We start from the raw sequence: 23678 nt of genomic DNA, 5'->3' as shown, positions 1-23678 counted from the left end.
CTGCTACTTTTCAATGGGATGTTTTATATACAGTAAGTCGATCTGGTCTAATATGCCCTTTAAGGCTAATGTTTCCTTATTGATTTTCTGTGTGGATGATCTACCCATTGATGTAAGTGAGGTGTTAAAGTCTCCTACTATTATTGTATTGGTTTCAATTTTTCCCATTAGGTCTGTTAATATTTGCTTTATATATTTTGGTCTTCCTATGCTGGGTGCATATATATTTATAAATATTATATCTTTTGCTTGATTGACCCTTTTTATCATAATGCAATACCCCTCTTTGTCTTTTATTACAGTATGTTTTACGGACTATTTTGTCTGATAAGCACAGAGCTACACCAGCTTTCTTTTCATTTCCATTTGCAGTGAATATCTTTTTCCTTCCCTTCACTTTCAGTCTCTGTGTGTACTTATTTCTGAAGTGAGTCAGTTATAAGCAGCACATAGATTTGTATTGTTTTGTATGGTTTTTTTTAATCCATTCTATATCTTTTAGTTTGGCCTGTTTTTCTCTCTTCTTTTGTGGTTTGATGACTATTTAGTGTTATGTTTAGATTTCCTTTTGCATTTTTTTAAATTCAATTAGCCAACATATAGTACATCATTAGTTTCAGATGTAGAATTCAATAATTCATCAGTTGCATATAACACTCAGTGCTTATCTCATCACATGCCCTCCTTAATGCCCATCACCCAATTACCCCATCCCCCCATCCACCTCCCTTCCAGCAACCCTCAGTTTGTTTCCTATAGTTAAGAGTCTCTCATGGTTTGTCTCCATCTCTGATGACTTCCCATTCAGTTTTCCCTCCCTTCCCCTATGATCTTCTGCATTGTTTCTTATATTCCACATATGTGTGAAACTATATGATAATTTTCTTTCTCTAACTGACTTATTTCACTCAGCAAAATACTCACCAGTTCCATCCACATTGATGTAAATGGTAAGTATTCATCCTTTCTGATGGATGAGTAGTATTCCATTGTGTATATATATATATATATATATATATATATATATATATATATATATACCACATCTTCTTTATCCATTCATCTGTCAATGGACATCTGGGATCTTTCCAGTTTGGCTATTGTGGACATTGCTGTTATAAACACTGGGGTGCAGGTGCCCCTTCAGATCCATACAATTGTATCTTTGGGGTAAATACCCAGTAGTGCAATTGCTGGGTAGAAGCATAGCTCTATTTTTAACTTCTTGAGGAACCTCTATACTGTTTTCCAGAGTGGCTGTACCAACTTGCATTCCCAACAAAAGTGTAAGAGGGTTCTCCTTTCTCTGCATCCTTGCCAACATCTGTCATTTCCTGACTTGTTCATTTTAGCCATTCTGACTGGTGTAGGATGGTGTCTCATTGTGGTTTAGATTTGTACTTCCCTGATGCCAAGTGATGTGGAGCATTTTTTAATGTGTCTGTTGGCCATTTCTCTGTCTTCTTTGCAGAAATCTCTGTTCATGTCTTCTGCCCATTTCTTGACTAGATTTTTTGGGTTTTGGGTGTTGAGCTTGATAAGTTCTTTATAGATCTTGGATACTACCCCTTTATCTGATATGTCACTTGCAAATATCTTCTCCCAATCCATAGGTTGCCATTTAGTTTTGTTGACTATTTCCTTTGCTGTGCAGAAGCTTTTTATCTTGATGAAGTCCCAACGGTTCATTTTTGCCTTTGTTTCCCTGGCCTTTGGAGACGTGTCTAGCAAGAAGTTGCTGCAGCCAAGGTCAAAGAGGTTGCTGCCTGTGTCCTCCTCTAGGATTTTGATGGATTCCTGTCTCACATTTAGGTCTTTCATCCATTTTAAGCTTCTCTTTGTGTAGGGTGTAAGAAAATGGTTCAGTTTCATTCTTCTACATGTGGCTGTCCAATTTTCCCAACACCATTTGTTGAAGAGACTGTCCTTTTTCCATTGGATATTATTTCTTGCTTTTGTTGAAGATTAATTGACCATAGAATTGAGGGTTCATTTCTGGGTTCTCTACTCTGTTCCACTGATCTATGTGTCTGTTTTTGTGCCAGTACCATACTCTCTGATGATTACAGCTTTGTAATATAGCTTGAAGTCTGGCATTCTGATGCCACCAGCTTAGGTTTTCTTTTTCAACAGTCCTCTAGCTCTTCAGGATCTTTTCTGGTTCCATACAAATTTTAGGATTATTTGTTCCAGCTCTGTGAAAACGTCAATGATATTTTGAAAGGGGCTGCACTGAATGTGCTCTGAGTAGCACAGACATTTTCACAATATTTATTCTTCCAATCCATGAACATGGAATGTTTTTCCATTTCTTTGTGTCTTCCTCAATTTCTTTCATAAGCGTTCTGTAGCTTTTAGAGTACAGATCCTCTTACCACTTTGGTTAGGTTTATTCCTAGGTATCTTATGGTTTCTGGTGCAATTATAAATGGATCGATTCCTTAATTTCTCTTTCTTCTGTCTCATTGTTACTGTATAGAAATGCAACTCGTTTTCTGTGCATTGATTTTATATTCTACAATGTTGCTGAACTCCTGTATGAGTTCTAGCAATTTTGGGATGGAGTCTTTTGGGTTTTCCATATAAAGTATCATGTAATCTGCAAACAGTCAGAGTCTGACTTCTTCTTGAAAGCCTTTTATTTCTTCCCAGGGTAGAATTCCCCTGCAAAGCCATCCGGCCTTGGACTCTTGTTTGTTGGGAGATTTTTGATTACTGATTAAATTTCCTTGTTGGTTATGTGTCTGTTTGGGTTTTCTATTTCTTCCTGTTTCAGTTTTGGTAGTTTATAAGTTTCTAGGACTGCATCCATTTCTTCCAGATTGCTAATTTGTTGTCATATAGTTGCTCATAATATGTTCTTAAAATTATTTGTATTTCCTTGGTGTTGGTCATGATCTTTACTCTTTCATTCATTATTTAATAATTTGGATCTTTTCTCTTTTCTTTTTGATAACTCTGTCTAGGGGTTTATTGATCTTATTCATTCTTTCAAAGAACCACCTTCTAGTGTCATTGATCTGTTCTACTGTTCTTTTGGTTTTCTATTTCATTGATTTCTGCTCTAATCTTTATTATTTCTCTTCTCCTGTTTGGTTTAGGCTTTATTTGCTGTTATTTCTACAGCTCCTTAGGTGTAAGGCTAACTTGTGTAATTGAAACTTTTCTAATTTCTTCAGAAAGGCTTGTATTGCTACGTACTTCTCTCTTAGGACCGCCTTTGCTACATCCCAGAGATTTTGAACAGTTGTGTTTTCATTTTCATTTGTTTCCATGAATTTTTTTAATTCTTCTTTAATTTCCTGGTTGACCTATTCACTCTTTAGTAGGATGCTCTTTAGCCTCCATTTGAGTTCTTTGAATATTTGAGTTCTTTCCAAATTTCCTCTTGTGATTGAGTTCAAGTTTCAAAGCATTGTGGTCTGAAAATATGCAAGGAATAATCCCAGTCTTTTGCTACCAGTTGAGACCTGATTTGTGACCCAGAATGTGATCTATTCTGGAGAATGTTCCACTGAACTCAAGATGAATGTGTATTCTGTTGCTTTAGAATGGAATGCTCTCAATCTGTGAAGTCTATCTGGTACAGTGTGTCATTCAAAGCCCTTGTTCCCTTGTTGATCTTCTGCTTAGATGATCTGTCCATTGCTCTGAGTGGGGTGTTAAAGTCCCCTAGAATTATTATATTATTATCAATGTGTTTCTTTAACTTTGTTATTAATTGGTTTATATGATTTACTGCTCCCAAGTCAGGAGCATAAATATGTACAATTGTTAGATCTTCTTGTTTGATAGACCCTTTGATTATGATATAGTGCCCCTCTTCACCCCTAACTAGTCTTTGTTTTAAAATCCAATTTGCCTGATATAAGTATTGCTACCCCAGCTTTCTTTTGATGTCCATTAGCATGATAAATGATTCTCCACCCCCTCACTTTCAATCTGGAGGTGTCTTTGGATATGAGTCTCTTGTAGACACATATGGATGGGTCTTGTTTTTTTTTTTAATCCAATCTGATATCCTGTGTCTTTTGATTAGAACATTTAGCCCATTTACATTTAGAGTAACTACTGAAAGATAAGAATTTAGTGTCATTGTGTTACCCGTAAAGTCCCTGTTTCTGTATATTGTCTCTGTTTCTTTCTCGGCTATGTTACTTTTGGGCTGTCTCTTTGCTTACAGGATCCCCTTTAATATTTCTTGCAGGGCTGGCTGAGTGATCACAAAGTCTTTTAATTTCTGTTTGTCCTGAAAGCTCTTTATCTGTCCTTCCATTCTGAATGACAGCTTGCTGGATAAAATATTCTTGACTGTATGTTTTTTTCATTTAGTACCCTGAATATATCATGCCAGCCCTTTCTGGCCTGCCAGCTCTCTATGGATAGGTCTGCTGCCAGTCTAATGTTCCTACCCTTGTAGGTTAAGGACCTCTTGTCGCAAGCTGCTTTCAGGATTTTCTCTTTATCTCTGAAATTTGCAAGCTTCACTATTATATGTCAGGTTGTTGATCTCTTTTTATTGATTTTGAAGGCTGGCGGGGGGGCTCTCTGAGCCTCCTGGACTTGAATGCCTCTTTCCTTCCCCAGATTAGGAAAGTTCTCAGCTATGATTTGCTCAAATATAACTTCCGTCCCCTCTCTTTCATCTTCCTCTGTAACCCCAATAATTCTAATATTGTTTCACTTTATGGTATCGCTGATTTCTCGAAGCCTCCCCTCATGGTCTATTAGTTGTTTTTCTTTTTCTCAGTTTCCTTCCTTTCCATCATTTTGTCTTCTATGTCAGTGACTCTCTCTTCTGCCTCATTTACCCTAGCTATTAGAACATTCATTTTAGAATGCATCACAGTTAAAGCATTTTTAATTTTGGTCTGATTAGATTTTATTTCTGCACTAAGAGATTCTCTAGTATTTTTTATGCTTTTTTCAAGCCCAGCAAGTAATTTTACAATTGTTATTCTGAATTCTAGGTCTGACATTTTACTTATATCCATAATGATTAGATCTGTGGCAGAGTATTACTTCTGGTTCTTTCTTTTGTTGTGAATTTTTCTTTCTAGTCATTTTGTCCAGAGAAGAATAGACAAATGAGAGAACAAAGTCAAAAATATCAACCACGACCCCAGCAAAATGCACACTAGACAAATCCGAAGAGGTCAGAAACCAAAAGAGAAAAGAAGGAAAAAAAAAAAAGGGAAAAAAGAGAGAGTATAATCTCACAGGTGGACAAAATGGGGTGATCCACTTGATCCTGGGTGTATTTTGGTCTGTTGATTAGAAGACACTAAATCCAAAAATTGTAAAGAAAGAAAAACTTACATATCAACAACAACAAAAAGAACCTGAATACAGTGAAAGGAAGCCAAAAATGAAGAATATATAAAATGTAAATGTAAAAATGAAAATTAAAAAGATTTAAAAACAAAGAGTTGTAAAATAAGAAACTAGTTGAAAAGGGGAAAAAAAAAGAAAAAAGGAAAGGAAATTTTTAAACTGAAAGACTAAAGATTCGTGAGAAAAAAGCCTTGAATTCTATACACTATTTTCTCTTAGCTCAGGAGTTTTTCAATTCTGTGTGATCCATAAATTCGGTATTCACCTGCTGTTCCTGCTGGTCTTCTGGGGGAGGGGCCTGTTGTACTGATTCTCAGGTGTCTTTGCCTAGGTGGAGTTGTACCAACCCTTGCCAGGAGGCTGGGCTCAGTGTAAGGTGCTTTGAGTTGCTCTATCTGGCTTTTGTTCCCTGAAGGCTTTTCGCACTGTTTTAGAGGATGAAAAAAAAAAAAACTAATAAATGGCAGCACCCTGATCTCCAGCCCCAGACCTGAACGATCACTTCCCCCACTCTTCATCCATCCTCAGGGAAAAGCAGTCAGTCCCTTTTGTGTGCACCAAACTCCTGAGACTCCTGCAATGCATACCTGCACCAATCCTCCCAGGGGAAGGAGGGGGGTCTCACTGTGCCCTGCCACTCCCTGGGCCCCTGCTCGGGGAATATTGCCCAATCATGTGCACACTTGTGCCACTCCTCTCAGGGGAAGAAGAAGGGTCTAACAGCGGTTGTTGCTTGTTGGGTCCCTGCTTGGAGAGCGGTCAGTCGATCTTGCTGCAGTTCATGGTTTACGGCAACACCACGCTGAGAGGCCACTCTGGGGCTCGCTAATTGTAGCTGGCTTCCCGGCATCAATGTTTGGAAACTCTGCTGCACTCAGGCACTCCCATTCTTTCTGAGACTCTGAGGATCCTGAGACCACACTGTCCCACCTTGGATTCTGCCCCGCTTTGCCACCTGAGCACCTTCTAGGCAGAGAAGTCCCTCACAGGCACAGACTTCTAAAAGTTCTGATTTTGCACTCCACTGCTATATCACTTTTTGGTAGCCAGCTTACAGAGGCTCCCTCCCCCCGAGGTTTATTTTCTGATATATCCCCTCAGATTCATGTCTCTGCACCTCCTACCTTGCAAAAAGTGGTCGCTTTTCTATTTGTATAACTGCAGCAATTCTTTTATTAGATCTCAGGTTGAATTCACAGGTATTCACAATGATTTGATCGATACCTAGCTCAATTCAAGGGACTGGATAAAAAGAGGTCCCCTACTCATCTGCCATCTTGCCTCTCCTCCAGGTCTTCTGATCTTAACTCCAAGATCTTCTCTATTGGAACAGGCTGCTTGATCATTAAATTAGTATTTCAAGTCTTGTAAATAGAGAAGATCCCTTAATTATTGCTGTAAATATCTGAAGTTCCTGCCTACTCTGAAGCATTCTCCTTGCTTCTGTTAAGAGCACAGTAATTTCCTTTGGGAAAGCATCTCTCCCATATTTGATAATATGTATTTTGTATTTTCTTTTGTGTATTTACCATAAGTTCTTGTTTTGTGGTTACCAAGAGGTTCACATATATCATTTTCTCTATATAATAATCTATTTTAAGTTAATGGCAACTTAAATTTGAACACATTCCAAAACCACAATTTTACCCCACCCCCAGCACAATTTATGTCTTAATGTCACATTTTACATCTTTGTATTTTATGTATTCTTTAACTAATTATTGTGGCTTTGGTTAACTCACTACTTTTATCTTTTAACCTTCATACTAGCTTTACAAGTATTTGATCCATTACCTTTCATATATATTTACATTTTCCAGTGACATTTTTACTTTATATTTTCTTCTTGTTAATTAACACCATCATTTTCAGCTTAAAGAAGATCCTTTAACATTTCTTATAAGAATGATTTAGTAGTGATGAATTCCTTTGGCTTTTGCTCAACTGGAAAACTCTTTATCTCTCCTTCAGTTCTGAATGATAATCTTGCCAATTAGAATTCTCTTGGTTGGAAGTTTTTTTCCTTTCAGAACTTTGAATATGTCATGTGACTCCCTCCTGCCTTGCAAAATTTCTGTTGAGAAATCTGCCGACACTCCAATGGAGTTCCCTTATATGTAATAATTTGTTTTTCCCTTGCTGCTTCTAAGATTCTCTTTTTAAATTTGATATTTTAATTACAATGTATCTTAGTGTGGAGCTTTTTGGATTAATTTTCTTTGGAACTCCCCTGGCTCCCTGGACCTGGATGTCTCTTTCCTTGCCTAGATTAGGGAAGTTTTCAGCCATTATTTCTTCCGGTAAGTTTTCACCTGCTTTCTCTCTCTCTTCTATTTCTGGGACCCCTACAAAGCAAATGTTATTCCACTTGATGTCCTATAGGTCCTTGGGTCATCTTATCTTCTAATTCTTTTTTTCTATTTGCTGCTTTGTCTGGAGGAGTTCTATTGTCTTCCAGTTCACTGACTTGTTCTGCTTTATCCAGCCTGCTTTTGAGGCCTTCTGGTATATTTTTTTAGTTTAGTTACTGTATTCTTCAGCTCTGTGACTTATATTGGTACTTTCTTATATTTTCTACCTCTTTGCTGATGTCCTCACTGTGTTCATCCATTCTTCTCCAGAGTATGGTAAGCATCTTTATAACCTTACTTTGAATTCTTTACCAGGTAAATTACTTATCTCCGTATCATTAATGTCTTTTTCTGAGGCTTTCTCTTATTCTTTTGTTTGGAACATATATCTCAGTTACCTTATTTCCTTAACTCCCTGTGTTTGCTTATATGTATTAGCTGAAACAGCTGCCTCTCTGTCTTGAAGGAGTGGTCTTGTGTAGGTAATAAACTTCTCATCCAACCCTGCCCTAGCTTTTGCTTGTCTCTCAAATCCTTGATATGCCCCCATTTTTAAGGGTGTGGAAAGAGCTGTCAGTTTTCCAAGGAGAGTAATCTCATTTAGCACTGAGTTTCAGACTAATTGGAAGTCAGACCCTCACACAGTAGCTTTGGAAGTATGCAAATATATGCAGTCCCAATGGGCCACAGTTGTAATCCCTGATGGCCTCTATGCCAGGAGATCTGCAGGTGTCCCTGGAAAACAGTTATAAAAATCAGGGCTCCAGATGAGTTTATAAGTTCCTTTCTGTGAGGCCTTGTTGAGCTGTAATGAGGCCAAGAGGGAACACAAGGATGGTATTTCCCTGTTTACATTTCCTGGGAGCACTTCCTTAAATCTATAGATGTTCATGAAACCTGAAGCATGTCCCTCTGGTTGAAGCTTCAGACTAAGAAGCCTTTTTCACAGGAAGACTGCATTTGTGTTTCAGTCTGCTCTCTGTGCAATGCCCTGAAGGTGGTGGCCTGCCAAGACCTGCCTTTCCAAACGCTGCATTCCCATGGAGCTCAGGAATGCCAGTCCCCTTGGCCACTAGGGTCAGGCAGTTAAGAAGCCTCCCCTTTTATAGACTGCATGCATCTCCTGGCTTACAGGCAGCTGGAGAGTACAGGGGGTAAGGGACACTTGTTGACTTCAAAAAGGCAGCATGAAAATGTCTGTATGTGTGCTCATGGTCTTTATAAATACAGTGGGAGAGTGTTTTGTCTATGCACCCTCATTGCCTTCAGGCTGGTAGTAGAAGAATGCCATGATCATTCACACTTGCCAGGCTCAGCCAAGAAGCAAGGGAGTGTCACAACCACCCAGCTAACCAACTTTAGCTAGGGAACAGGAGAATGCCACAATTCATAATCACCTGCCCCAGCCAGGTGCAACCACTCATGCTCACTGGCTTCTCAAGGCAGGATAGCGCCATGACTGCTAGCCCTTGACTGACTTAGCAAGGCAATGAGAGGGTGCCATGTATGAGCTCACCCACCTGCTAGCAGGGTAGGTGGAAAGTGCAAAAACAGCATTTGTCAGCACCTCCATCTCTGGGGAGAGTTCCAACTGTCCTCTGTCCCTCCAGCAGATGCTTTCAGATCAGCATTAAATATCCTTCACATGCAGTCTAGGTGCTTTTCAAACTGCTGTTTTTTCACTGGGTCTGAGGTGAGTGAGACTAGACATGAGCCGTTTAAAAAGAAAATATCAATTTCCTACAGTATTTTGGCTCCCTTGGACATCAGCCCCACTCACATTTTGGGGGCTCATCTCTTTGCTGTGGATCATGGGGAGTTGGGGTGCCTGATGTGAGGCATCAACCCCTTGCTCCTCCAGGAGAAGTGCTGCACTGGTAAGATCCCTCCCTCTTGTGTGGGGCCATGCTAGGGTGTGGTTTCTGTGACATCAGGTCTCTGCCTCTCCTACCTTTCTCAATGTGGTCTTTTTATCCTCTGATGTAGAGAAGAAGTTCATCTAGTTCTCAGAACCTTTTCAGAGGGAAATGATTCATATATAGCCAAAGATTTGGTATGTCCATGGAAGGAGGTGAGTTCAGGGTCTTCCCAGGCAGTTTCCTCTGCCTTGCTTCACTCTATCCAATTTGTAACAGTCTGATATCTTTTTGACTCTTGAGGTTTCAAAAGAACATATAATAAATAAAGATATGTATCAATACTTCCTCTTAAAATGGATACTTACCTGTTTAAAAGTAATTCCACTGACCTAGAGAAGCTATGCTAAAAACCCTTAAAATGAAAAGAAACCAAGAGCAAACAAAATTATTACACTACTGAATATCAACATAGTCATGATGGCAACAGTGCTGCCCTTAATGATTCAGACAAGGCTCTCTGTTGAAAGAAATGCAAACTGCACATCTGCATAGGTCTTAAGGTACACAGGGTAAAAGCAATACTACTGATTTCATGTTTATGAAATGCCTTATACTCTGTCCTTCTTGTGGAGAATGAGACAACTGATTAACATTCTCAGAAAAAAATATTTATTGAAGTTCAAAATTATTTAATGAGATAGTTGCAAGTCTCTTATATTTGTGAAGGTTATTTTTCCTTACAAAAGGAATGGAAATGATGCATACACATTATCCCACTTGAATTAGAACTTTATATAGATAATAAGAATTTGTGCATTGTAGAAGCAAAATGGGCCTATTGTTGTCTGCAACAGCAAATGAAGTGTCTCATAACTAGCAATTCAATGTGTTAATTCAGCTGCACCATCCAATTACCTACGATTCATCTCAACTTAGTGCACAACAATAAAACTCTTAAAAAATCTGTGACAAAAATGTCTGCTCTACTTTTATCAAATAGGGGAAACACTACCCAAAATCAGGGAGTGAAAGCCACAGAAAATAAATTATTAAAATTGCTCATTACAATCTATCAGTTAATAACATAATAAATTTTTGACATGAAGTCAATAGCCTAGAGTTAGTAATAAAACACATACTGGATGTTTTATATGGAAAATCTGACCAAGAAATATGGAAATCGTGTGGCAACTGAAATTGGCATCCCTTCAAATAACACAGCATTCCCTCGGAGTCATGGGCCGGCCAACTGCCAACTGACCACAGGGCCCAAGCACACAATTCTAAAAGTAGACAAAGGTAATGAGATGTGAATTTAGTATCCCAGCCTCCTGCTAAATGACCCAGATGCAAAAGCTAGAGCGTCTGTCTCTTACCTACTCAAAACTAACTGATGAAATAAACAGCTTTTTTTTTATTTTTTTTTAACAAATCAAGAGCCACTAATAGTCTAGTCCTGCTACATGTGGATTTATTAAGCCATAGAAGAAAGACCATTTAAAGCAGAGACCACCATGAAGAAGGATGAAAGGAGAGGAGGAGCAAGGAAAAGATATGGGAGAAGAAAAAGAGTACTGAGAAATAAACACATTATTTACTTAAGAAGAAAATACAGAGGCACACTGACAACCTATAGGAAAGGTATAAAATCTGAACCGTATTCAGGGACAGTCTGGCCTCTAACATTTTTCAGGACAAACGACATATAGTCCCATTTGAGACTGAACTATCAAGAGAATCAAAGAAAGATGAGCCTTGTGAATTCAGAAAAAAAGAGGTGGAATTTACTGCCACAAAAAGGAAAAACTGTACAGTCTTGATACTAAGCTAGTTAGTAACCTCATAAACCTTCATTTCATTTATAGACTCTGAAAACAGCACTGTTTTTAAGTGCAAATTTTAGTTTTTAAAAAACCAGGCAGGTGGAGTGACTCATTATTGATGCTATATAATTTAAATAATTTACATAATCTAATCAACTATCAATCTAAAATAGTGCTTAATTTTTTAAAGACTAAAGAAAAATCATTAAAACATTGTCATCATGCATTAAAAACAGTAAGCAATAGAAAGTTGCTGAAAATCAACTAAAGGTCAGAAAGAGAAAATGTATTGTATCAAAGATTAATACATCAGTTCTTACAGAGTACTAATTACAAGTTAGTAAAGATATGCCATCATATAAAAAACTTAAAACACTTGAGAAAAAAAGCCAGAAATTTCAGCAGGATTTCCCCAATCCTCTCATAAGATTTCTTAATATAATTTAAATGTTTTATCAGCAATATCACAGGAAAATAAGCTATTTCTTATTAGATCAGTTACAGGTACATATCTCAGTTATGGATTAAGGTCTATATAAAGAAATCTTATTTACTTAACGATTTAATTATTTTTCTATATGTTAATTTCTTCTTATTTTGGGGGGTAATCTGCATCTAAGTAGAGACAACATACTTAAGAAATCCATTCCAATTTTTCCACATTTATTGTCTCCTTCATAATTAACTGTCTTTCTTAATCCAGTGCTATAACTTCTGAAACGTAAACACTTTTGTTTCCCACTCTAGAAATCTGATTTGTTGGTCAGGTTTTCTTCCTTCATTTTTAAAGGCAAAACTTACTCAAATAGGAAACAAGACCTAGGAATCTGAGTTCCATTTTCAATTCTGCTACTTCGAGCTTTGTGATGGAAAGCAAGTTGTTTTATTAACCATTTCATCAAAATAGCATAGTCCTTGCCCTGTCACTCATCAGCTTAGTCTGGGACAATTTACTTAACCTTTCTGTGTCCCAATTTCCTTGTGTGTAAAATGGAGGTACTAATAAAACCTACTTTGGAAGGTTGTTATGATGAAATGAATTAATATTTGTAAAGCACTTAGAATAGTGTCCAGAACATAGTAACTTCTATCTTTTTTAAGGGAAGAAACATTCTACAGTAATGTGAAGCTATTTTAAATATTACACAATGCTGTTTTTTTTTCCAACTAATCTACCCTAGTTAAAATTGAATGGTTTCTATCAAAAGGAATCTACATGCCTATTTTAGAAAGTATAACTGTTCAAAACCAGAGTAATAGAAGTAATATTGAAAGTAATATTGATAAGTAATATTAAAAGAAACTGCTCTGTTTCTTAAATATGTAGACATGGACTTGATGGTTCAGTCTAATTCTATTTGCTCCCCTTACAGATTATTGGCCCTTCATACTTGTAGCAGTGAACATTTTTATTATTCCCAGGGTTATCTGTTTTAGGTTCCAGGTCATAACTTCTGCCCATTTTTATTATTTCTAAAATAGTTGTTTACTACTTTCTTTTATTGTTAATAGTCACTACTTTAAAAAGCTCAGAATGGAAGAGGATCACTGAGCCCTAGCAGCTTGCCCAGAGACTGCATTCTGACTTCAGATTTGACTCTATTTTTCCTTGAAGATCTAGGGCTATTTTATATTCTTAGTATTTTGAAATTTGGGCATCACGAAAATGAAATCAAATGCACAAACATGGTTACTAGGATTCTAGCATTTCCTATGATAGTTCAAGTCCCTGAATGTTAAAATGTAAGTGTGTGGTTGTGAAGACTCCCTGACGTCCGAAGTCCTATGAACAAACTCTGTAGAAAAGTATGTATTAAATTGTTTTAATAGCAATTTGTCATTGTAATTTATGATATAAATGAATGCACAATTTAAAAAATAAGCGTGGGTGTGGAGAATAAGTCTGGCTGTGCTAAAAACTACTTTTTTTTAATAAACAAAAATTAGTAAGTAAATCTTAAAAATGATGAACTGGAAGTAGATCAGTTGCTTGAAACCTCACTGTATATTAGAATCATCTAGAAAAGTATTTATAAAAATAGAATCTGGGGGCTACTGGGTGGCTCAGTCGGTTAAGGGCTGCCTCCAGCTCAGGTCATGATCCCAGGGTCTGAGATCATGATCTGAGCTGAAGGGCATCTGGCTCCCAGCTCAGCAGGGAGTCTGCTCTCCCTTTGCCTCTGCCCCTCCCCTGCTCCCGCTTATGGTCTCTCTCTCTCTCTCTCAAACAAATAAATAAAATCTTAAAATAAACAAATAAAAATAGATTCTGTAAACCCATCCCAGGCATATGAGAATCTGTATCAGTGGGATCTGACAATCTCTATTAAAATAAACACACACACAAATCTCTTCAGGTAATTTCAATGTACAGACTGGTTTGTTAGCAGGGACACTAAACAACGCCTTAGGTCCATTTAGCTACATTTCACATACCCCCACTGGCATTTTTTCCCTCTTCAATGGCCCCAATAGTCTCTATCCAAAGCAAGTTGGCATTTAACAGCCTTGGTCAGGTTTACAAAAGCAGTTAGAAGTTTACCTTTGCAAGTTTCTTTCTTACCTAAAGCAAAACCTCTTTGTCCTCACCAAGGCAAAGAAGTGAAAAAGGAACAAAAGGATCCCTAAAGGCTGGAAAGCACAGGTTTGGGGGAAGGACAGAGGAATAAGTTCTTGAGACATGCTCCTTTATTTCTGCCTGGCATTCATCTCTTGTCCCAGGACACAGATTGGCACCATCTTAGTGACAGTGATTTGCGGTTAACCCCCATAAAGGAACAAGTCACCTCCAATTCTCTAATCCTTTCAACAAACACTGCCACAGTAAACTGAGGCTAGAGCAATTGCTAGCATCTTTCCTGGGTCCAAATTTTATTGCCCAGGCTGGCGACTGGCAAGAGAAAGGAATGGCTATAAGGGTTGTGTATGTCTCATTAAGTGATGGATATGACTACCATACTAGCCTGTGCTGTCTATGGGCACAGGGTGCACAGGGAAGATAGGCTATTACAGAGGTTCACATTGAGAAGGGTTCCCAAGCACAGACTACAGAAGATGGTGAAATAAATTACCAGACTGTGATAAAATTTTCATCAGTCTTTGTTAAATTAGAAAAATAAGTGCAATGTAGAAAAACGCATAGAAAGCTAAATTTATTCTAAGAACTATATTTGGATATTCAGTTCTGCCATCTTAGCTGGTGTACAAATGTCCACTCTTTTATAACATGATGGTGACAGTAGACTTTTTAAATCATTCTTACCATACAAAAGAAAACGTTCACATGGAGGTTGGCACTCAATTTTTTTAAAAAAATTTATTAATCAGTGAAAATGTCAGACTGAGAACTACTAGAGTACTGGCTTCATATATAGAAAGAACTGATGTGATCCCTGGTGCTAAAACGTATTAGTTGTGTGATTCTGAGTAAGTCCTCATTTATACAATAGGGACAATATTACTACTTACTGCTCACATGGTTATGAGGATAAAATGTGGCAAGACGTATTAGATGTTTACTTATCCACAGTACAAGGACAAAGTAAGCACCCAATAGATTTTAGTTATTTTCTCAATGTGTAACTCAATTCGCCATTTTTAACTCCTTCATAAATAAACTGAAATGGCTGTACCTTCACATAGATTTGTTTCCAAGTATTTGTTCCCATTTTTCTTTCATTAGATTAATGGTAGTATTGCATAGGGGTCTTGATAGTCATATAAATCTCATCCTCTCCATCTGAAACTAATTATATAATAAAAATCTCAAGAGGAAATTAAGTCAGTTATTATGCTTCTGATCTACACGAACATAATCCTCCCCATATGTCAAAATCTATTTTTTAACAAAAAAAAAGAGGTGCTGTGCTTATAATATAAAGGCAATTAATATTAGGCAAGAGATTAAGTTGACATTTACTACTATCTCTGAGGTGTAATTTAGATTATTTTGAATATGCAGGCTTTGCTTTAAATTCTTCTGTTTACAGTGGCTACTCAGCACTTGTATTATGATCACCAAAATGCCAACTAACAGTTTAATCACACTTCCTATAATGTTCTACAAGAGCTTAAATAAGATTTAAGTGACATCAATGTAGTTTAATGTATCAGAGTCCTAATTAATTCCACATCATGTTAAAACCCTGATATGCTAGATCTTGGACAGTTCCCACCTATCTTAACAGTAAGCAGTTCTAAAAAAAAAAAATACAAAGGAAGTCTGAATATTTAATATGAGCAGCATTTTAATTTTCTCATATAACCGTATATATGATCACAAATGTGTTCATATCTGTGATGTTAACAGTCACGATTTTCTCTACATCCCTCTCAAGCTATGTTGGAAGGATTAACCATTAACATGGAACAACTTTCAACAACTGATATTTTGTATCTTGCTCTAGGTCTATTGTGAAGGGTGGGCAATTATAGTAGGGTAAACATTAAGAGAGAACCCAGGAGTTCATAAGGACAATAATTACATGTGTACATTTGAGTAAAGTTGGGCCCATAGAGAAAAGGCACATCTCCCTACTTTCACTTACATTTTAAATGTTAGGCCCCAGAAATCTCTTAATAATCTCTAGTTAAAAATTTTCAAAGTTAAGATTTCAACTTAAATAAAAAGGTCCTGACTCATATAAAGAAAATAAAATTAGAAAACTCATAGCTAAAAATGAATTTTAGCTAATTCATTTACAAGGGAATAGAAACATACATTCATCACACAGCTATCTTTAGCCACCTGTAATTATTTCCTGGTGATCAGGCAAAGACCCGTTAAAAATATTTTTATAATATACTACATTGAAAGCATACACATAGGTTTAAATCTGAATCCAGGAGAAACAAGTATCAAATAAATAAAGTCCATTTTATTTATATTTTGCTCTAAAATATAATTGCTTATAACGCCCCAAATGGATGACCAACTACTGAATTAATGTGTGCATTCACTCTCACAAATTTCTTTGAATTTTCTAAGTATTAAATTTCACAATAGAAAGCTGGAATCTTCAAAAACACATATGTCTGTAATTGACTAGCAGATGTCCTTAATTAAACAATGTGCTTTAAGATAGAAATTGTAAACAGAAGTCTAATCTGGGGGTGTCTGGCTGACTCAGTCAGTAGAGCATGAAACTTGATTTCAGGGTTGTGAGTTCCAGCCTCATGTTAGGTATAGAGATTACTTAAAAATAAAACCTTAAAAAAAAAGTCTAATCTGTTAAAATGACAAATGGTTTATCAGAGCAGACAGTACCAGATCTTTAAATGTGATTTATGTATTTGAACATATACTTAGTAGGTATGTGTGGATGGGGGGGGGGGTGATATTAAGAAAGGCCATCAAATGGATAGTCAGAGTCAATATGAGACTTGATTTGATGTTTCACATGTGTTTATTCTGATGACAAGAGCAGAAGGAAGGATTGAGAATTAAAACCCAGTTAAAATTCTCTGAATAATTAGCATATGGTCACTCAGGCTTCAAAGTAGTGATCCTGCAGGCCTCATTAGATTTAAGATGTGTACATGTTCCTACTACTGATGGCAATGCAAACCCAAGAAGGTGATATATTAAAAGTCACAGTCAAGAATTTCTTGTTTAGGGGCCCCTGGGTGGCTCAGTCCTTAAGCATCTGCCTTCGGCTCAGGTCATGATCCCAGAGTCCTGGGATCGAGCCCCACATCGGGCTCCCCGCTCATCGGGAAGCCTGCTTCTCCCTCTCCCACTCCCTCTGCATGTGTTCCCTCCCTCACTGTATCTCTGTCAAATAAATAAATAAAATCTTTAAAAAAAAAAAAGCTTTAAAAAAAAAAAAGAATTTCTTGTTTATTGCAAGAGGTGCCACTTGAGATTGTGATATCTAACAACACCAATAAAGGACAAAACTAGATACTGTTCATTTTCATAAAGCACAATGAATACTTATCAAAGACATGTAGTACTGTTACTTATTTCACCTAATGGACTTTATTCATACTTTATTCTCAATCATATTCCTTACTTTTACTTGGTGTTATTCAGAAACACCAATATCCTCTTCATTTGTCCAACCAGAAAGAATAAAAATACCCATGTATTGCTTTCTCTCACCCTCTCCCTAAAATGCCAAGTTTAAAGAGCTGCACAATCTCTATTCCATGGAAATGTTCCTGTTAGAACTACCACTTCCAAAAAAGAAAAGAAAGGAAAAAAGAACTACCACTTCTAAAAATCAAGTAAGCAAAATGGAAACATTGTATTTCATTCTGACAAAACTGTTCAACGTGAAATTAATGCACATAAAGTTAAAAAGCTAAATATGCCTCAATATTATCAGTAAGAAATCAGAACATATCTCAACCAGTATCAGAATTTTCACCTTCACTGTATCTTTGCTATTTTTAAATATAAAACATTGGGTACAATGTCAGGTGATCTATAAGTAATATTTTTAAAGCAAAATTGCCTTGAACATGCTCCTGTACAATACTCACGGTAAATCCCCAACTGCTTTAAGAAGAGACTACCCTATCATCAAAAAAGCAATACTGAAAAAAAAAAAAGACCCAAAAACAAAAACAAACAAAAATAAAACAAAACAAAAAAACCAATACTGCAGCTTATGAATTCCTACTAGTACCTTGTGTCAGGAGGACTACATTTCCAGATACTTTGGCAAATTCTCATATGCATGTAGTACCACACTTCTCATATATATTTGAAGCAGTAAGGAAGCCTATAAATTATTTAAGGCAAGTGATTCAGTTTGCAGATCAATTTATAGCCCCCAAATATTTTAAGCTGACAGATCTGCTCTTTATATTAAAAGAGATAACTTTTCGCTTGTGAAAGACCACACGAAAGTATTCACTAATAAATTATGTCATGTTCCAGTTTACTTTCAGGTAGGAAGATTAAGAGATGCCAGCCATCTGAGCCTCTAAAATCATTTCTTCAATTCTGCAGTGACTTGTTAAAGAGCATCAGCCAAGTTAAAGACTTGCAGAGAGGGGGCAAATTCAAGCAGTGAATGAACCAAAAAGGGACAGAAGAGTCGTGTTTCAACATCCCTTCTACTAGTCCTCAATTCCCATTCATAAAAGACTAAATGAAACAGAAAAAAAAAGGGGGGAGAGGCAGAATTCAACTTCTTTTACGTAGGCTCATTAGCATAGCTGGATGACTTCAAAGCCCATAATTAGCTGCATGCTAATCACTCAACCAACAAGTTTTTATTAAGTATTTACTAGTTTTCCCACACTGCGCTAAGGTCTGCATATCTGAAGCAGCATCCGGTTCCACTAAGCACTCTGGAATCCGGAATTAATCTACACCAGCAGCCCTGTACCTCTTTTGCAAAAGCTTTCTTTTCTTCCTCCCCAAACCTGATCTCAGACACAGTGCCTCTACTTAAGCAAGCAGCTTAAGCCCTGGAATGGGATGAGCATCACACAGAGAATTAAAAGCATTTATTTAAATAAGCAGGAGCAGCCAGAGAAAATTCTCAGTGCAGTTGAAGGTGGGCAGGGGCATAAGGAAGAAATGTGAAATCCTGGCTTGTGGCAAACAGTGCAGAGAAATACACATTTCTCATGTTCAAAGCCTGCCTTAGGCTATGAAGATTCTCCAAATCTATCCATCTGTGAAGTCACTCAAACAGGGTTTCAATATTAAGATTCTAATTCTGCAGGAAAGAAGGAGTTTGTAGAGATCGGGGAAAAGGAAAAATTAGTAATGCAATGCAAAAGTCAAGATGAGGAAAAGGAAAGAATGGGTGAAGGCAAGGAAAATAATCTGGGAAAGTAAAAGGTCCAAAATATGTCACCAAATAGGTTGACCTTACTTTTCACTATTCTGACACAAACTGGTTTCTTTAACACTAGAGGGCATGAACACAAGTAATAGCGCGCGCACACACATGCACACGCGCGCGCGCGCGCGCGCACACACACACACACACACACACACACACATACACACCGGGACGGTAAGGAAGCAACCCTGAGCAAAGGCAGCCTTCATATAAAACTAAAGATCCGAGAGTCCGAAGAAAACCCGAAATTTCAGGCGTCTAGGGTATCCAAGTGTCTTTCCCCTGCAAATAAAATCTCTACGCTCTATTCCTGGGAACAGTGACCACGACCTCTCGCAAGGAAACCGCTCAAGGATTGAGTGTTATGGCAGTTTAAAGCAAATAGTCTCCAATGCTCCTCTCCTCCGCTAGCAACACCTTTGCCTCACGAAAGCTCCCACCCTTGCGAGGTTAGTTTTCCCTGGATCCAAAAGCTTCATCCATCTCTCCTCCTGGGGCTACCTGTAAAAGCTGGAGATGCAGACTATCTACCAGGAAATTCAACTGATCATAGTCAAATAACGGAGTGAGGGGAGGGGCGCCCGCAGCTTTTGCTGCCAGCAGCCTCAGTGCGCTCGGGTTCGAGGCCGCGCAAAGCTGGGAGACTGGCCCTTGCGCCCCTCATTCAGCCCCTCGACTCCAGGAGAGCCCACACAAGGGCATCCCCCGCACACTCTCTGGCTCTGAGTAGGGAGATCTCTGTACCTGGAGATGCCCAGAAGGTGGGTAGGGGCGTGCTCCACTGGCCAAGGCGCCTGAGGATCTGGAGGACAGGAGAGGCGAGGAAGGGAGACAGAGATAGGCAGCAAGAGGCAGAGAGAAAGGAGAAGAGACAAGCGTTAAGAGACAGAGTAACAGGAAGAGACATCCCAAGAAAGACAAGGAAGAAAAGAAGGGGAAAGAAACAGACCCGGAAGGCGCAGGGGGAGCCAGAGTCAGAGAGAAAGTCAGAGAAAGAAACTGAGTCAGAGACAGAGACGCACAGAGAGAATGAGAGGCCGAGGGGCACTGAGAGAGAAAGAAAGGAAGGCAATCGTCGAAGAAGACACCCAAGCTCCAGAGCGTCCGCGGTGTCAAGCCGAGGAGAAGCGTCCGCGCACAGCAAGCTCCAGCCGCCCACAGCTGGTGGGAGAAAGTTGCCCCGCCGCGGAGCGCCACCAAGGCGCAGAGGGTGGCCAGCGCCCCGGAGCTCAGCCGAGTAGCGGAAAAAGCAAGGTAGAGGGCGGGCGGCGGCAGAAAGTTCCGCGCCTCGCGATCCTCCCTCCGCACCTGCAGCAGCAGGCGAACGCGCTCAAAGCGCCCAGGGGGCCGTCTCGCGGGGTCCGCGGGCGCCCCGGCCCGCCGTCCGGCCCCGGGCGCACGACTCCGCGCCCTACACTCGCTGCAGGACTTTGCGGCACCCACCCGGGCACCCTGGCCACCCGGAGAGGACTCGCCCCAGACAATTACGAGGAAGAGAAGGGGAGCAAGAGAGAGACGGAGACCTGCTATCGTGGCCAAGGATCCCGCGAAGAGGGAACGGCAGTCCACACACGGGATTCAGCTTCCGACCAGCCCAGCAGGCGCCGGTCGGCCGCGCCGAGAGTGCCGGGTGCGCCGAGTCCGCGCTCACCTGGAACCCGCGCCGGCCCGCGAACGCCGCGCGCAGCCCCGGCTCCCGCCCGCGCCTCTCTCTTCACACTTCCCCCGGAGCGGAGCAAGCTGGCTCCGGCCTGGGCCAGCCCCAGAGAGGCGCCCTCATAGCGCAGCGGCGGGCTAGAGGGCTCCGCGAGCGCCGCGAGAGCGGGCGCCGAGGCCGAGGAGGCGCAGGAGACCGAACGAGGGCTCCTAGTACATTGTCACCTCGGCAGAGCCGCCTATGCCGCCGCCGCTGCCGCCTGGTCACTTCGCCCCCGGCCCCCGCCCCCCTCCCACCCCAACCCTCTCCCTCCCAGCCCCACCTCCTCGCACGGTCCCTCCCCCTCTCGTAGCCCCAGCCTGGAGGCCTCTCACTGGGCTAGTATCATTTACGTAACCAGCACCCCCCAGCCCTCCTCCCTCCCCGCTCCCGCTCCTCCCTGGGCTGGGGCGGTGAGCACCGAGCGCGCTCCAGCTGCTCCTAGAGCTGCCGCTCCAGCGATGTGCACAAGTCCCGCGATACTTGGCAGGCACGGCCCCCAAGAGCAACTGTGGGGTCGGCTCCTCTCCCCTACAGAGCGCATCGTGACCCCTGGCCATCCAGGTTTCCCATGGTGCAAAAGCCGGCTTGCATCCACGGTGTTAGTCCCTTGCACCAGCGAGCCTCTTATAGGGATGCTGGAGGGTCGGGGACTGCCCTCGGGGAAAAGCTGGGGCAACCCCACCCCCGTCGTAGTCTCTCCAGTGGAGAAATGATGCGGGGACTTGAGGTTTCAGAGCCTTGAAGCAGAAAGGACAGACAAGAGTTTGGCCCCTTGTCCATTACAGTGCTTACACCCTGACAGGATCCTAGTGTTCTGGCTGGCGACAGCTGCTGCCAGCTTACACACTGTAAGAGAACTGGGAACGCAAAACTCTTCCTTGTGCTCTTAAATTTTTTAGGGAGAAGTAAAGACAAAAAGTGGAGCTTTGAATTCCTTTCTCAGTCAACAAGGTATGGTCTTTGACACATTCACACACATACACACGCATACACCCTGAAGTGCCTGAATGCTTGCATTTCAAAGTAAAGTTAATGTGAAGTCATTTCTAAGTTAATGTATGGTGTAGCAGAAAGTCTCTGGTACTAAATGAATTAAACTGTATGTAAGGATCTTAGAACAATGCCTGGCACAAGGCACAGACTTAAGACTCAGATATTATTACCATCTGAAGACTTGGGACATATTCCCCACTGCCATGTGGGAAGTACTCTTCTAGGAAACTGGGATTACTGAGTTCAAATCCCTGCTTTGCCATTTATTCACTGCTGCCTTTCTTTGGTCTCAGTTTTCTTACTTGTGAGAGTAAAATTGGGGTCATTTTCTCCTCTCCCAGTGTCACTTCACCTGTCTTAGCTCCCTCTTCTAAATTTATTTGGCAAAACTGGGGGAAGATATAGTAGCTACTTCAAAAATATTAAGAGCCATGTTGTACAAACATATTTTTATCTAGAATGTCAATGACATTCTTGACTATACTCAAAAGGAAATTTCTAGAACTGTTATCTTTATATCTTTCATGAATCAATTATTATCTAAATTGGTATGATAACTATACTTAATATCTTCTCTTACATTGTCCATCCTGCCACCCCTTCCAACTCTCAGTAATGGAGCATCTACCAGAGGTATTCTATGTATGTGTGAGAACACAGGATGCCACTCATAATACCAGGGACACTCTGGAATTTCTCTCTATTGTTCCCTCATATGAGTTCCAGTTCTACCATCAGGCTACCCACCTCTGCATGGCAAATGCTATGGGCCAGCAAATAAAAGATTGGGGTTCTAATGCTGACATAGCCACTTACCAGGCATATGGCCTTTGAAGCCATATAATCCCCCATCCTTACATTCGTGATCTCTTAAAAAAGTAGCAATGCTATTTTGCAAGTTTTGTGCTAATATTTAACTAAAGCAAGAGTCATAATTCTAGTGGGTAAAGATTGTATGTTGAACAAGATATTTCTGTAGTCCCAAAGTATCTCCCTGGGTATTCTTTTTTTTTTTTTTTTTTTTAAGATTTTATTTGTTTGTTTGATGGGGGGCAGGGAGAGAGAGAGAGCATGCGCCAGTGAAGGGACAGAGGGAATCTCCAGCAGACTCTGCACTGAGCACAGAGCCCGATGCAGGGCTTGATCTCAGGATCCTGAGATCATGACCTCAGCAGAAACCAAGAGTCCAATGCTTAACCACCTGAACTACCTAGGCGCCCCTCTCCCTGGAAATTCTTAGCTTTTGCTTTTAACAAACCATTCCCAAACTTTATGGCATAAAATAATAAAACATCTATAATTTCTCAAGGTTCTATGGGTTGTCTGGGTAATTATCTCCTCTGGATGGCTTAGTTTGGGCTGAATAGTCTAGGATGGCCTCACTTGTCTGCTGGTTGTCAAGTTGATTGGGGGCAGGGCTCAGCTGGAATGTTCATCTTTGTTCAACCTGCTGTCACCCTTCAGTAGGTTAGCCATGTTTTCTTGAGTAATGATACTTCCAGGGTTCCAAAAAGCAACAATGGAATACAGGCTCCAAGGTAGAACACTTCTCAAGATTATGCTGACACAAATTTGTCAATGTCCCATTAGCCCAAGAAGATTACATGGACAAGCCCAGATTCAAATGATGGAGTAATATATTCCATGTCTTGATGGGAAAAACTGCAAAATCATATGGAAAAGAAGAATGCATACACAAATGGGAAGCACTTGAAGCCATTTTTGTAATCTGCCATAGATTCTTAACTACCAGGGAATAAAAAAATAAATCCAGACATTATCTTAACCAAGTGATCAAGGTTAAAATCAATAAT

General features: G+C 39.9%; 1 protein-coding gene across 2 annotated transcripts in view; it reads right to left on the bottom strand.

The window, feature by feature from the left end:
- GALNT13 (polypeptide N-acetylgalactosaminyltransferase 13) overlaps positions 1-21101 on the bottom strand; it is a 543861-nt gene extending 522760 nt beyond the window's left edge. Inside the window, exon 1 of one of the 2 annotated variants that reach the window (XM_078070807.1) lies at positions 20696-21101. The gene's annotated coding sequence lies outside the window, so the exon portion shown is untranslated. Of the gene's footprint in view, positions 1-19916; positions 20075-20695 lie in introns of those variants that run through there. The other variant, XM_078070808.1, reaches the window with a different exon arrangement.
- Positions 21102-23678: the final 2577 nt, after the last annotated feature.

Source organism: Halichoerus grypus, chromosome 4 (genome assembly GCF_964656455.1).
Source record: "Halichoerus grypus chromosome 4, mHalGry1.hap1.1, whole genome shotgun sequence".
Lineage (NCBI taxonomy): Eukaryota > Metazoa > Chordata > Mammalia > Carnivora > Phocidae > Halichoerus > Halichoerus grypus.
Note: the sequence above shows the minus strand (reverse complement) of the source record. Positions and strands in the feature narration are given on the sequence as shown.